The following is a 15,621-nucleotide window of genomic DNA, read 5'->3' as shown; positions in this document are numbered from 1 at the left end:
TTCATTTCTGCTGATCTTGACAGTGCGGCAAATAGCGGTATAGAGGGAGTTGGGAACAAGAGGCCCCATCAGCGTTGCTTGCATCCCTCCTTGCACCAGCCATACATTGAACAGCTTAGGGACTGCAGTATCACTGTATTGCGAGCAACTTGCTCACTATGCCTGCGCCAGTTCGTATTTGTAAGAATGCGCCTGGGGGAAACAAGTTTATTGCGTTTTCAAAAGCCACATTAATTCCGGCACCCTGTTACGCTACAAATGCCGTGTATGAAAACACCGTATTTTTAAGATTATAGTCCGCACCCGGCGTATAGTCCGCAAGAGCCAATTAGGGTTTAAAATGAAATATATATATATATATATATATATATATATATATATATATATATATATATATATATATATATTCTTAGTCCCACCCACTGTATAGTCCGCAGCGATGAACTTCGTGGGAAATTAGGTGGTTTAACTTTTCTGCAACCAGTAAACAGTAGGCATAGAAGGAAAAAGAATATAGTCAGCCAGTAAAAAATGTAAAAGTGATGAACTTAGGAAATTTGGAGGCGCAAGTTGGAATCACCTAGCGCAAGACAGGGGTAATTGGATATCACAGGGAGAGGTCTTCGTCCTGCAGTGGACATGCATATAGGATGATGATGATGACGATTATGATGATAAATAAAAGGCTGGGTCCTTTGTTGGACTGTATATAGAATGCAATACTAAAAGCCGTCAAATTCACTCTCGTCAGGGCTGCCAGAACAAAACAAGTTTAGCATGTCGGATTCGGTGAACGGCTCCTCGATGTCTTCTCCGCCTGCGGAATATTTAGTTCTCGCACACGGTCGACACTGTAGCCTGAATAATGGCCGTGATGCGTATATAAATGTTCCATTGCTTGCACGCGCATTCTGCCGAGTAAAATACAAAGAACTATTTGGTTTTAGCGCTTCACTCAAACTCGTCTGGCCACAAGTTTACATTGGTTCTCGCAGCCACTGCGGTTGTGGGTGTCGCCGTACCGACGTTCTTGGTTTTGTTGCTGAACACGTGCGGTGTTTGTGCATAGAATGTGTGTGTGTTGTGTGTTTTAGAACCCGCGCTAACGATGAAAAAAAAAAAAAAAACGAAAACAACCTTTTCCGAAGAAGAACGCGCCGTGCTCCTGGAGCTTGCTTCGCTCAATAATGAAATTAATTAAATTAATTAAACATTAATGATGTCCCCGGTGACACCCTGAAAGGTTCCAGCGCCGTAGAATTGCAGTGCGATCAGAAGCTGCAGCAGCGGCGGGACGGGGTGACCACGTTCGTTGTCTTTTGGGGCCAGTGGCAGCATTTCCAACAGCCGTAGCACCGCTTACTTGGAAAAGCGGTACCGCCGCCTGCGGAATATTTAGTTCTCGCACACGGTCGACTACACTTAGCCTGAATAATGCCGTGAAGGCGCAGGATTCGCTTGGAGATTGTCACGGTGTTTCATTTTTTTATGGCGTATATGTCATGTACCCTAACAATCTAACGAGCGGCCAGAAGTGAGCTTGAAATACTGCGTGTGAGCAGCGACGACCGTTGCGGAGCTGATCTTGTTATGTGATTTAGCACGGGAAGTATTCGCAGGCGCAGTGCTACCTAGTTATCTTCAAGCACACCTCCATTCTTGAGAAATAAAATCATGCATAGTCCGCACCCATAGATAGTAACACCCCGCGTAATTTCAACTTTCAAACTCGTGTGGTCCGTGGACTATAGTCCGGAAAGTATGGTACATTTTATCAGCCTGTTTGTATTCATGCTGTGTGTGAACGTCGTTTTCTCATTTACACTGTTCGTCCCTGAGCCACCGATTCACAACCAATCTCTAATGTTTTTTTTTCCTTCTTTAAAGACAGTTTTGACGATTCTTGTCGAGACGAATATAAATCCGCAACTGTCGTTAAAGGATGGAGTGATGGCTACAGGCCTTCCCACAAAGAGCACGAAGAGTTATGTATGACTCGGCTTTTGGACTTTTGCGATATTTGGAGAGCGTCCCCTGTATTTATTACTGCGGATAAGGCGATGCACGCGAGAACACCAGTGGCGCTGGCATTATATTTAGACGCCATGTCAAAAATTAGCCCCGCCGAACCCGCGACAAACGACGATCTTCTATTTGCAGTGACTGGCATAAAGGCGGCGTCAGTTATACACAATCTTACTTGAACGTATATTTAATTTCTTATCTTCCTTGAGAAGAGCTGTGTAACGCAAGAACTGCCTATTGCGTAATAAGACTGAATTCTACTTAACAATGTACCGCCATGAGCGCTGCTTTTCTTTCTAGCGTTTGTCCGCGGCATTTCGGTACTACAGCATGTGTTAGCACGTAGGCCAAAAGCTTTGTAACATATGTCATTCTGCACTCTCCGAGATGGAATGTTCGCGCGACGTTTCGCGCTCTCAATAAAGAACATATATTTTTGATCTCCCAAGTCCTGAACCAATACCGTTTATATACCGACGAGAACAGAGAAACGACGGGTCTATCTATACCTGTTGCGACGTCACTGAATTCGACGCGCGCATTGCTCCAGTGCTTCGGGCGTGGTGCGCTCGAAAGCGTCCCTGCGTTGTGGAAAGCCTGAATAGCCATGTCACCATTCACAACTCACCTCAAACTACATCATAATTTATTTCTGTATTAATTTTTCTCTATCATATTCGGGACTTTCTTGGAAAGAGAGCGGATTTTGTTTTTGCCTCCTTGTAAATTTCGAGCTATACGCTCGACATTTGCAAAAGGGCCTTTGCTCAGCCCTCGCTTTCCCGTACCTGAATCCACGGCTCCAAATGGTTGTGATGCGCACAGAGTTGCAGATTCAGCGATGTGATTTTCCTCAATGATATTTGGGTGACGCTGCTGCTATTTGCGTAAAGCAGGTGAGAAACGATTCACTGTCGCGCCTTCAGGCTATCATCAGAAAAGGTAGACGAAAATAATGCATCCTAAGCCTATATTGTCGTCGCAAACCTTTCAATTCAGTGGCAGGTGATAATCGCAGGTAAACGCGCACAACTATAGGTTAACGCGAAAAAACTATTAGCAAGAGAACAGGCAATGTCCGGAATGCGTGTAAACCGATTCTATAGGAAAACAGCGCACGCGCATACTCTGCGAGCTCAGCAGTTCATAATGTTGGTGGCAAACAAAAATGCAGATTTGAACCTAGGAATTTAAGGCAGCTGGCTTGAGCTTCGGGGAGCTTCATGATCAGATTTCGCAAAGCTCTTCGTTTCTTTGTTGTGCAAGCCGTTGTCATCAGCAAAAATATCAGTCGGTCTCGCTGCTGTGGGTTTCCCTACTTCTGCCATCTGTTGAATTGTGTCGTATATAGAACGTACAAAATGAGAATACCAATCCCCTACGTGTATTTTCCAACTGTACCTCTTGCTTGTCAGTGGTGTAGAAGCACAATGGCGACATCGCGAGTGCCGAAATTTCATTTTGGTGGATTGGGCGAAGTTCAGACGGGGTTGATTGAAGCGTAGTCTGAGTTGACGGTGTGATGCGTTGAGGGGGCGGCGGCTCGGCTGAAATATCATGATACGTCCATTTTCCGCCAGAATACTTCTCCCAATAATGGCTTAGAGAGAGAAACAATGGGAAAGAAAGACAAGGAGGCTAGCCAGTGTAAGTACCGGCTGGCTACGCTGTGCTCCAGCCGACCGGTATCGTACATGTTCTCCAATAAGTCTCAAGTGGGCTCCTTCTGTCTATCGAGGACTCCGACTACGTCAGAATATGCCAGTTCTTCTCTTCGTCTAGAGATGTAAGCTCCTATACCCTTCTGCCTTCGCGTTGTTTCTGAACAGCCTTCTCAGGCAGCCTTCTTTTAAGAAGTTTGACTGTGTCGGAAAGGTGTATAAGACAATGAAGTAGCAGCAGAAAAGACAGTGGGGCAGAGAGCGAATGGAATCGGCTAAAGGGCATAGCACAGCGAAACAAAGCGAGTGCCCTTTGTGATATTTTTGTCATGCTTGGTTCCCTCTTTTTGCGCCATGATCGCATATCTGATGAACTTGGTCAAGCAAAAACTAGTTTCACCATGTAGTTATCGTTGAAAGATAGGCTATTCCCTTGCAGGAATTGTAATAACGTATGAACAGCGAAAAAAGAAACGACTGGACAAAGCACACGGAGGTCTGAGCAGTTTCAGAGCACCTTGCAAACCATTTTATAAGATCGCAGTGTACGCTGATGTTTGTTATGAGCTGTACTGATACGCACTTTAAGCAACCACTTGTGCGGCCTACGTCCTCTTTGGCTGACGTGGGCACTTTACTCGCAGCGCTGATGAAAGCTTGCCGGACTCAATAATTCTTTGCATACAGAATCGTCGAAGAGCTCGGACTACGTAAACCAGCCAGTCGCAGGCGTGACCAAAGGTATGGCCTGGTTTTAATGTTTTATTTCAGACCGGATTTATTATACGACAGGGGCCATGAAAACCCCAGCACTGAGAGCGTGTAATGTTTTTGCTGATAAAAATGGTTTGCACAGGAAATGTACGAAGAACTTTACGATTCGGGTCATGAACTTTTCGATAAGAAAAATATGGGATGACGTCCGTATGGGCTTTCAGAATGTAATTGATGCTTGAAGACTCTTGAAGTAAAGAAAGTTTCGCTAAGTCGGAGATTCAAATAAAGAGGCTTTGCTTTCATGTACACAAGTATATAAATCTAGATTGCCGAATGTTCAGCTTACGAAGATTATGTTAAAAAATGACAGCAGATCCACGAGGTGAATGATGATGAGTGGGCGAAGCTCCGGAGGGAATCATCGGATCTTCCGCTTAAGGGGACGCTAGCACAAACGCGTTAGAAACGTGCAGTACTCTCTAGTAAGGGGGAGCGGCCACAGCGTCTTACGCAGCCATTTACACATGCCGGAACGTGCACCGCGTTTGCCGACGCCATCACATGACTGCTGAGAGAGTATACCCCCCGTATTCATAAACGCTCCTCGACTTGAACTTGACTTGCCACCGCTTTGGGCAGCGCGTTCGAAACGCGTTGAAGGTAAGGTGGAGAGGCCACAGCGTCTTACACCAGCTTCTTACACGGGCCGTAACGCGCTAGCACAAACGCGTTAGAAACGCGCTAGAAACGCGGCCTTTCGTTAATGTTGGGTATTTATAACCATCGTGGTGCGTTTGTCCGTGTCCGCTTCGTGGCGTAGTGGGCTAACGCGGCGCGCTCGGAAGCGAGGGGTCCCTGGTTCGATTCCGCGCTACGGACACAACTTCGGAATTTTTTTCTCATTTTTCTCAGACTGGTTACACACTACTACTACTACTACGACGGGGACGGAACGGGTGCCGCCATAGGGAGCTTCGCCCCTAATATTAACTGGACGCACTCTCACGCAAATGTATACTCCGCCTCAGGTGATGATTTCTCTAATGACGAATTTTTTACTGTATCACGTCACAAGACCAAAAGAAGACTTCTCAAGGCATTCTCGGCATCTAGTGTGCACGTTGACTCTGAAGCCTGTGCCTCAGCGCCGGTTACATACTATATTGTTCCTGCCAGAGGACTCAAGGATCAATCTTCATGTACTGAACAGGCAAGCTCTATCATTATTCTTTGAAAACATTCCTCCAAATGAAATTAAGCATGTGAAACTAAACACCGGAAGAAACATTCGGACCACTGGCATTATCGACAGGAGCGTGCTAGGCACAGTTCGCAATATAACTCAGCTGGACAAAATCAAAGTCCTGTGTCATATACCTGAGGAAAGTGTTACCACAGCCGACGTCATCTATATACAAAACACGGACCTCTCAATACTTAAAAAGTCTGCTACCGAAAGTGTTAAAATTGTGCACAATTGCCGCCTTGCGAACGTACGCTGTGTCAAGGTTACATTTAAGGGTGACATATGTCACGATTGTCACTTCTGGCACATAATTAGTCCATTTATTCCCAAATTACTTCAGAGCCACACGTGCAAGCGTGAAGCTTGATTAAAAGGGCAAATTGAAGGAGCTGCTGCGCATTCATTGTTGAAAAAAGCGCGAACGGACAAAGACGACTAATGCTCTCGTCCGGTGTTTTTCTGTTGTCTTTGACCGATCGCGCTTTTTCTTACACTGAAGCTTGGACTCGGGAAGGCCATGGGAACAGGCTTAGTGGTATGTGCTCTGTGTGCGGGGAACCACTGAAAAGGAATTTGCCATGCAACACACAAATGTTAACCTCCCTCCAACAACACTGAAGTGCTCGAACTGCCAGGTTTATCATGACGTCACTTCCAAAGACTGTCCTCAAATTAAGATCGAGTCCGTTATCTTTAAGAAAATGACCAGGAAATTTAACCCACAGAAAAGCCACTGCAATTGTCCGGAATCGCCTACGTCGATAGCGATGGTCTTCACGGCAGACTACGAATGCTGCGAAGGAGACGTCTACATAGCCAGTATTTTCTGCCCCTCTAGCGCCGCGTGCATCCGAAGTTGAGGGAACATCGGAGGTAGAATCCGGCAAGCCTAACTGTTCAGAAGAATGGACTGCACTATGGCATGCACAGAATGTGAAGTAGTCTCAGTGTGCTTCTCCCTTCTCTGATATGCGCACCTGCTGATGAGGTACCAGTTGCAGAATGACAAGCCATATTTATGCTAAGATCATTAATGGACGTCAACAACCAGAACACCACGTCTGCGCAAAGTGCGGTGTATGTATTGAATACACTGTGTTCAGTACGAGCGCCAACCAGATGATGACACACAATATAGATGCATCGAGTGTTGCATCGTACTTGACATTTCATGTTTATGTCTTCTTTAGCGCCATCTGAATTACACGGACACTCGAGGCGCATTCACGCGTCTGCGTTACTGTTGGCGCCTGCCTTGAATTCCTCCCGGAATTCCTCCCGTTACTGTTGGCGCCGCCTTGAAACACGCCCAGAATTCCTCCCGCGCCATCTCATGTGCAACCTCGGTCGTCATTTAACACACAACCGAGCTTTTACGGCCTCATAGCCTGTCAGATACGTCGCAAAAAGTAAAAGATCCTAACATAGACGTAGCTAAGATTCTAACACCTTGACGTCTTTGCTGCCTACAATGGCTCGTAAAGCCGACAAAAACAGCGTTCACAGTTACGGTTGTGTTTCAAGGTATTGACAAAAGTATTGACGTGATAACGTCAGCACTACAAGAAATGAACTTGATATTGTCGCAACGTCAAAAACAGAGGTCGCACAGCCCTGATCAAGAGGGATAGGAGCAGGTCGCCTTTTTAATACAGCGCGCTACTGCGACTTCTTCGCCGCGCCTTGATAGAAACGCGCATGCCTGCTCGTATAGTCCTCCTCTTCATCGGAGTACAGGCGCGGCATTTGCGTCCCTCCGAAGGAAGCATCATCCCGATGCGCATATGAGGGCGGTATACAAATGGCACAAAGTATAAGACACGCAAAACGAAATCCACAAAAACAACAGAAAATAACAAACGAAACTTAATTCGACAGATACGGCTTCATCCGCACGACATGCACCACTTCGGGTAAGTTCTTGCGGCGACTGGAGCTACTGTCAGTGTCAGGAACGACCTCGTATGTCACGTCGCTCAGGCGTCGAATCACTCTGTACGGCCCAAAGTACCGTCTTAGCAGTTTTTCAGAAAGTCCACGACGGCGTATGGGTATCCAAACCCATACTTTATCGCCGGGAGTGTAGAGAACGGACCTGTGTCGAAGATCGTAGCGTTTTGCATTTTGGGCTTGCTGGTAGCAGATGCGTACGCGGGCAAGCTGTCTGGCTTTTTCAGGCGTGCTGAGTAAATTCTACAACGTCGGTAGGTATGTCGTCACACTCGTGAGGCAGCATGGCATCCAACGTCGTCGTGGCTTCGCGACCGTGGACCAAGCTGAAGGGTGTCATTCGAGTAGTTTCTTGCCGAGCGGTATTGTACGGGAAAGTCACATAAGGCAAAATCTGATCCCAGTTCTTGTGTTCCACGTCGACGTACATGCATAGCATGTCTGCAAGGGTCTTATTAAGCCGCTCGGTTAGTCCGTTGGTCTGGGAATGATATGCGGTTGTTTTCCGGTGGCTTGTACCACAACCGAGTCAAGACGTTCTGCAGTGAAGGCAGCTCCCCTGTCTGTGATAACTACTTTTGGGGCACCGTGCCGAAGGACGACGTTTTCGATGAAAAAATGAGCCGCTTCGGCTTCTGTGCCCCGCTGCGTATAGCTTTAGTCTCTGCGTAGCGCGTCAGGTAATCGGTTGCGACAATGATACATTTGTTGCGGGCTATAGACGTTGGAAATGGGCCCAAGAAATCCATTCCAACTTGGGTGAAAGGCTGTCCTGGTACCTCGACTGGATGTAAGAGACCTGCAGGCTTGCCGGGAGGTGATTTGCGTCTTTGGCAGTCGGAACATGTTTGTACATGATGTTTCACAGTAGCGGGTAGCTTTGGCCAATAGTACTTGCGTCGGAGTCGGGACAGTGTTCTCGTGCAGCCTAGATGACCTGAGGTGGCTTCATTGTGGCATGCTGTTAGTATTTCTTTAAGAAGTGATGCCGGTACGATAAGCAGGTACGTGTTGCCGCTGGCAGAAAAGTTCTTCTTATAGAGAACATCATTCCACAGACAAAATGACGGCAGTCCCCTGGCAAAGAGTCGCGGGGCGTCTTTACTTCGGCCTTCCAAGAAATTAATGAGTGGGAGTAGCTCTGGGTCGTGGCGCTGCTCCTGTGAAACGGTGACGGCGTCAACGACTCCCAAAATGCAGCGTCCACGTCCCCGTCATCGGTACCTGCTGGCTCGACGGGTGACCGCGAAAGGCAGTCGGCGTCGGTGTGCCTTTTCCCAGACTTGTAAATTATGGTCATGTCGAACTCCTGAAGCCTAAGACTCCAGCGCGCCAGACGGCAAGACGGATCTTTCAAGCTATAGTCAGCCAACAAAGAGAATGATGATCGCTGACAACCTTGAATGAACGGCCGTACAAATACGGGCGAAATTTGCTAACCGCCCACACCACGGCGAGGCATTCCTTATCGGTAGTCGAGTAGTTTTCCTCCGTACGAGAGAGAGTTCGGCTGGCGTAAGCGATTACTTTTTCGAAGCCGTCTTGCCACTGCACCAGTACGGCCCCCAGACCAACATTGCTCGCATCGGTGTGAAGTTCTGTAGGGGCTTCCAGGTCAAAGTGTGCAAGAACTGGAGGCGTTTGCAGGCGCTGGCGTAGTTCGTCAAATGCTACTTGCTCATTTTCACCCCACCGAAAGGGAACATCGTCGCGTGTAAGGCGTGTTAACGGGGCAGCAATACGTGAGAAGTTCGCAATGAATCGCCGGTAATAGGCGCACAGCCCCAAGAAGCGCCTCACTGCCTTCTTGTCGGGCGGTGTGGGGAACTTTGCCACAGCGTCTATTTTATCGGGGTCAGGTCGTACAACCTCGTAACTGACGACGTGGCCGAGGAAGCACAGTTCACTGAAACCAAAGTGACATTTCTCGGGCTTTAACGTCAGGCCAGCTGAGCGTATGGCATGAAGAACAGTGAGTAACCGGCTTAGGTGCTCCTGTAATGTAGCTGAGAACACTATGACGTCGTCTAAATAGACCAAGCAAGTTTGCCACTTCAGGCCTGATAGTACGGTGTCCATTAAACGCTGATAACTGGCTGGCGCTGAGCACAGACCGAACGGAAGTACCTTAAACTCGTAAAGACCGTCGGGGGTCACGAAGGCCGTTTTCTCACGATCTCTCTCATCGACCTCTATCTGCCAATACCCGCTTCGCAGGTCCATTGATGAAAAATAACGTGCATGCCGCAGCCTGTCCAGCGAATCGTCTATGCGTGGCAGCCGGTAGACGTCTTTCTTTGTGACTTGGTTTAATTTGCGGCAATCGATGCACCGATTACCGCAAATACGATTACCGCATCCGATTTAATTTGCGGTAATCGATGCAACGATTACCGCATCCGGTTACCTCTTCATCGGAGTACAGGCGCGGCAATATGATCTGCTTTTTACAATATTATGATATGCATCAGGCGTGACGCACCCGACACAGAGTAAAAGAGCGACAGAAAATACACATAGAGATGGCGCGCGTAGAGCCGTGTGGCCGTGTGTGTGTTCTGTGACCTCTTTTGTTTTCGGTCCGGGACGATCCCCTAAGACCTTCAGTATGAATTACCAACAAGCCCAGCGTGGAACCTTTGGGATGTAATTAAAATTTATATCCGAAAGAGCCCGACGATTGATCCTAATACAACTAACATAGTGCACTAAAGAAGAGGTTCAAGTCGAGGCAGGACAAGCGGTAACATTCAACAAAGGTGTTAATGCAGATCCTGAGCACATATATAACCCCATCTGAATCTACAGTGAGAAAGAAGGAAAACTGATGGGTGTATATCATGGGTGTAAATTTATATATATATATATATATATATATATATATATATATATATATATATGCTCAGGACCTACATTAAAACCTTTGTTGAAAGTTACCGCTTGTCCTGTCTCGACTTGTCCCTTATCTTTGCTGTGCTATGTTAGTTGTATTACGATCAATAACCAACATGCCCAAAGCTATTCTCTTCTGATTGATCCTAACGCAAGAGTTAAATTAGGTGGTCCATACGGAGAGTTCATATGCGGTTTGAGATATGTAAAAGTTGAAGTTCTTCGTTTCTGCAGTTTAATAAGTTCCGGTCAATAGCAACCATACAATTGTAGCGAACTGACGAAGAGCGAAACTGTCATGCTGTTAAACAGACGGCCATGAGTCATGTAAATAGGCCTCAGCGTCGGGCGAACATCAATCGGAAGTCCTTATCATGCTGTGTCCTTGGTCAGTCGTAAAGTTTATTGGTCTAAATCGCATTTATATGCTTGAATTATTACTAGCTTGAATTGTTTTAAAACGTATGTATGTCTCATAAAAACAAATGCGAGGAACTCGCTTTCATATCACATCTTGCCTATATATTTAAGGTATTTTGAACACGTCTTCTGAAACACCCTGTATATCAAAAATTTTCCTGGAAATGGCAACTCTGTGCCAAACCTCATTAATGTTTAACCAATTGCACCTTCTGACATTTTCTTTATTTTTTGGACGCAGATTATCCAGCTCCAGCATTTCAGTACCGTGAGTGAGCCCTCAGATTGATTGCCATGAAGGAAGCTGTACTGCACGTCAGTGGCGCACCGACGGGGCGGTTTCAGGGGTTGCAACCCCCCCCCCCCCCCCCCTCCGAGGCCGAGTTAACCCCCCCTTTTGTTTAACCCCTTTTCTTACCTTGCACCTTTGAGTACTGCAACTAAGAAAGATGTAAGACGCGCAATCGTCTGCACACTCGCAAACTTGCGCAAAAAGCGAATTTTTTAACAATTTCTCGTGAAGAAATTGAAATTAGTGCTGTTTAGATGGTATTGGCAAACTGTCACCCCCCCCCCCCTCCCCCTGGCAGAGATCCTGGGTGCGCTACTGCTGCACGTATATATAGATTATCGCTCATGCTTGCGCAGAAACTCACCTACAGCATTAATTGCTGTAAGTAGACGACGCAACATCAAGCCAAAGGTCTCCACAGTCACGGCGAAGGCTTTGAAACGTATACAGAAGCATGGCGTCTCATATGACGCCGCTACACGCGCTAGCGATTGCCAAGTTTTTATTTGTGGTCTGCATAGCGGTATGATAAAAGCACAGTCTTCGTGGAAGGTAAAGAAGGGACTACTTGTGAACGACAAAATAAACCGCACCACAAGGGTTCACACACGCCTGTTTGCCAATGAAAACAAAAGGCGACTTGAAGAGCGGTAAGCGGAGCATACTGTTCGGTGAATAGTTGAGTTTCCCTACTTCAGGTTAGTTACCATTTCTGTGAATTTGTGCATCGCAGTTATGACTTCGACATGTCAGTAAGTGCGAAATATGCGAACAACAGGGTGCGACCCCGACGCATTTACACCAATCACTCACGCGGATCGGTATCGAAACATATCATTCACTCAGGCGCTCTCCACTGCAACTCAGACAGCTAGCAACGTTGACGCGAGGAAAGCGATTGGTTCATTTGCGAGGAGCAGTTGTTGGTATAGTATCGCAAAGAGAGGCTGCTAATGGAATACGTTTTTGTTTCCGTGAAAGCGCGCATCAACGCGGTGGAAGAAGATACGGCAGTTGTTGCAGCAGTGACGAGCATGCCAATGTTCGCCGGCTGTGCTCACTCAGGAGCGCTTCACTGCAACGCACACATCAGGAACGTTGACGCGAGGCAAGCGAGTATTTAAGTGGTTCCACGTGCTGATTCCCTACGTATCTTAACGAGAAACATGCCGAAGTCAATGAGATAGGTCGGACATGCTTCCATAACTACGTATAACGTAAATCCGTATAACGTACACCCGTGAGCAAAAGTATACGGACAAGGGACTTCGCGAAAAAGCCGATTTTTTCAACTGCCTGGGAATGAAACTTGAAATTGAGGACTGAAGTCCAAACTTGGCATTGCGAACTTTCCATTGTACTCTTCAATTTCAGTTGATGCGTGTTAATTACGAAGAAATGCAGTTTTTTCGGCGACCCTGTGGTCCGCATACTTTTGCTCACGGGTGTATACCTGTAAAAAAATTGAAGAGATACGTCGCAAGAACCTTCAACCACAACCGCGAAATAAAGCAAGAAATGTGCCTTTTTTATTCATACGAAAGGCAAGATGAATGATTTCGTTGATAGATTTCGCGAGAGTAACTTCGTGCGACAATTAACAGTATATGTCTCTGAATTGATATCAACTACGACGAAAAACGAGAAAAAAAAAAAACACATCTCACCGCGTCAAAGAATAGTTTCTACCTTTTTTCAGCGTTTTCGTCCACTGGCAAGTACCGTTTCACGTACCTTAAGTCCGTAATGCCAAAACTAATGAAATCGAGACACCGCACTTCTTTCCTTTCCTTTCTTTTTTTTTTGTTGTTTGTCGTCAACTGCAGAAAATGACGAAGAGCTTATTCGCCAAATAGCCAAAAATAAAAACAAATACGCCGCGCTGTTAGGTGAACTGATTCTGTAACGCGAGTAAGACATAGAGGAGACACACCCACTCACCAAGCTTGTCGCTGTAATCCAACAGGCATGCCACGCTCGGGACGGTCCTGGAGGTGAATGCGGAGCAGTGCAAGCCAACCGCAGAAACGTGTTCTCACGTGGTAAGCAGCCGGCGGTAGGAGACGCCACTGGCGCGCGACTTTCCCTCCGCCTTCCTTCTCCGTCGCGCTCCCTTTTCTTTCCCCGCGCGCTCTTTTTCCCCAACGGGAGTTTTCCCGAGTGTACGACGAACGACACAGACAGCTCTCTGCTATGGCGCCTCATTTTTAATATCTGGGAAGAAAAATAGGAGCATATGTATTTTTTTAGCACAGCGCACGCAGCTTCCTCGGCTGCATGAGATGCCTCATGGGTTCTTTCAATGGCCGTGACATTTCCCTCCACCCCAAGGTCTCGCGCAAGAGGTCAGGAAGCAAGCGGCAATTACTAAGTTGAGAGATTGATGATTTTTTTTATTTAACTCTGGTATACGTTTGGGTCACCTTTTCCCTGCCATTTTAGTGACATCTATTGGTGATGAAGCGCGCCCTGGGCCCTCTTCATAGCCTGTAGTGCGTCGAATGCGAAAACACGCGAACCGAGAATTGAGTATTCATTGTCGCCTGTACGCTGCGGGGTGTAAAGAGTGGAGCGTGACACAAACAGATGGCGGTGCATTGAAGGATTGGAGCGCGACAAAATAGATGCGCGTGCATTGAAGCGAATAACTTACACTCGAGTGCTAAGCCATTGGAATCAAGTGGAATGTGACCGCTGTTCGGTGCTATAGCTGGCGAGCCTCCTGAAGGGGAAAGAAACGCCGAGTGCTCGCATAGGTTCCCCTTCTTCCATAGAATAGTTCAAGTGTCGGCTTAGGTCAATATGATTACGGTGGTGGCTGTAGAAAGTTATGCTTCATATGCAGATAAAACAAAAATTCGGCAGACCCGATCTCACGATGACTTTCGACGGTAATGCGTGTAGCATGGAATCAAAATAGCGACACAACGTATTGCCGCCGTCGAAACGAGTTATGTATGAGATGTGTACTGCAGCGGGATTCCTCTTTCGCCCTTCTCTACGAACACTCGGCGCCATTTAGCGCCACGGCAGTGAAGCCTGGGCGTGGCCTCCGGAATGCATGGCGCGCCGATGCGTGCGAACGCCTAGAAACCCGTCATGCGGCAACTGAGCTCCTCTCTCACGCTTCTTGGTGGACACGCTGCGCCACCTAGTGTTGCTGCCGAGAAGTCTGAGCGTTGCCTCCGAGACCAGTAGAGTGGCGCGCCAATGCCTGCGAATGCTGACAATCGTTCCCTCGCTTGCCGCACACCCAGTGGCATATACCCAGTGCTCCAAGTCGGCGTCAAAGTTTCTTCGAACAGCGTTACCTACCCAGTCCCGCGTCTACGGTGCCCCGTGTCGGCGTGTAGGAGGTTCGTTGAAGAGCGGCACGTATGTACACATGGCCACATAACATGCTCAGCCACCCAAGTTGGTTCCACGGTTGGTTTCGAACGCCGTTCCCTCAGCACAGCAGCACCATGCGCTACCTATTAAATCATGGAGTACCCAGTGACCCAGGTATAGCCGGTAAAATGTTTATATACGTACACGTGCATACATGCAAAGCCACCGGAAAATGTGTGAAGTACCCTAAGAATGCTAACGCAATAAAACTATTTTCTATTTACGATTTGTCCTCTATATTCACCTACATCTGTCAAAGAAGGCACTTAGTTCTGTGACACGTGTCATCTTTTCATATTATTGTCGGAATACATCCCAAATTATGCAAAGTAGCTCGTAAAATATGCCTGAATACACAGACCCGACTGCGAAACGGGAAATGAAATATGGGAGCGAGTTGTTTCTGGCACTGAGGGTAAAGGAACCTGCCCTGGACAAGCATGGCTCGTCTTCTCGATATTGGCACAAACTGATACGAGACGAACACAGCTCGAGTTCGGTCATTCATAGCTGTGAAAGAAACATGGTCTCGTGAGTTTATTCTTGCTGAGACAGCGAGTGTTTTTGCAATGTAGCTAAATCTTGACTGCAGTTCCTGCTTTGCCCTTGTACTTAAAGCGCATATCGTGCACAAGCGGAGGCTATAGTTTCGACTAGATAAGACACGCATAAACCCAGCCACTCCTTTAATGCACTTTTCTTGAAGCGAAGATTTCCTTGCTTAGTACTCTGTAATCGCAATTGCCTGTAATTAAACCACATACATGAAAACATTGCCTGTGCACATATTATGTTTTCAAGTCATTGCTGAAGGGATATTTAGCAAAGGACCTGCTGGCACGCACAGATTTAATTCATGTGCTCATCAGTCATAATTACCTCCCCCTCTCTCTCTCTCTCTCTCTCCCACACCACGCACGCACACACACACACACACACACACACACACACACACACACACACACACACACACACACACACACACACACACACACACACACACACACACACACACACACACACACACA

General features: G+C 47.1%; 1 protein-coding gene across 1 annotated transcript in view; it reads right to left on the bottom strand.

Moving 5' to 3' along the window:
• LOC119440633 (arg8-vasotocin receptor) overlaps nt 1-13,184 on the bottom strand; it is a 37,365-nt gene extending 24,181 nt beyond the window's left edge. Inside the window, exon 1 of the mRNA XM_037705526.2 lies at nt 13,145-13,184. The gene's annotated coding sequence lies outside the window, so the exon portion shown is untranslated. The remainder of the gene's footprint in view (nt 1-13,144) is intronic.
• Nucleotides 13,185-15,621: the final 2,437 nt, after the last annotated feature.

This window comes from Dermacentor silvarum, chromosome 2 (genome assembly GCF_013339745.2).
Source record: "Dermacentor silvarum isolate Dsil-2018 chromosome 2, BIME_Dsil_1.4, whole genome shotgun sequence".
In the NCBI taxonomy this organism is placed as follows: domain Eukaryota; kingdom Metazoa; phylum Arthropoda; class Arachnida; order Ixodida; family Ixodidae; genus Dermacentor; species Dermacentor silvarum.
The sequence above is the reverse complement of the archived record's forward strand: the minus strand, read 5'-3'. Positions and strand labels throughout refer to the sequence as shown.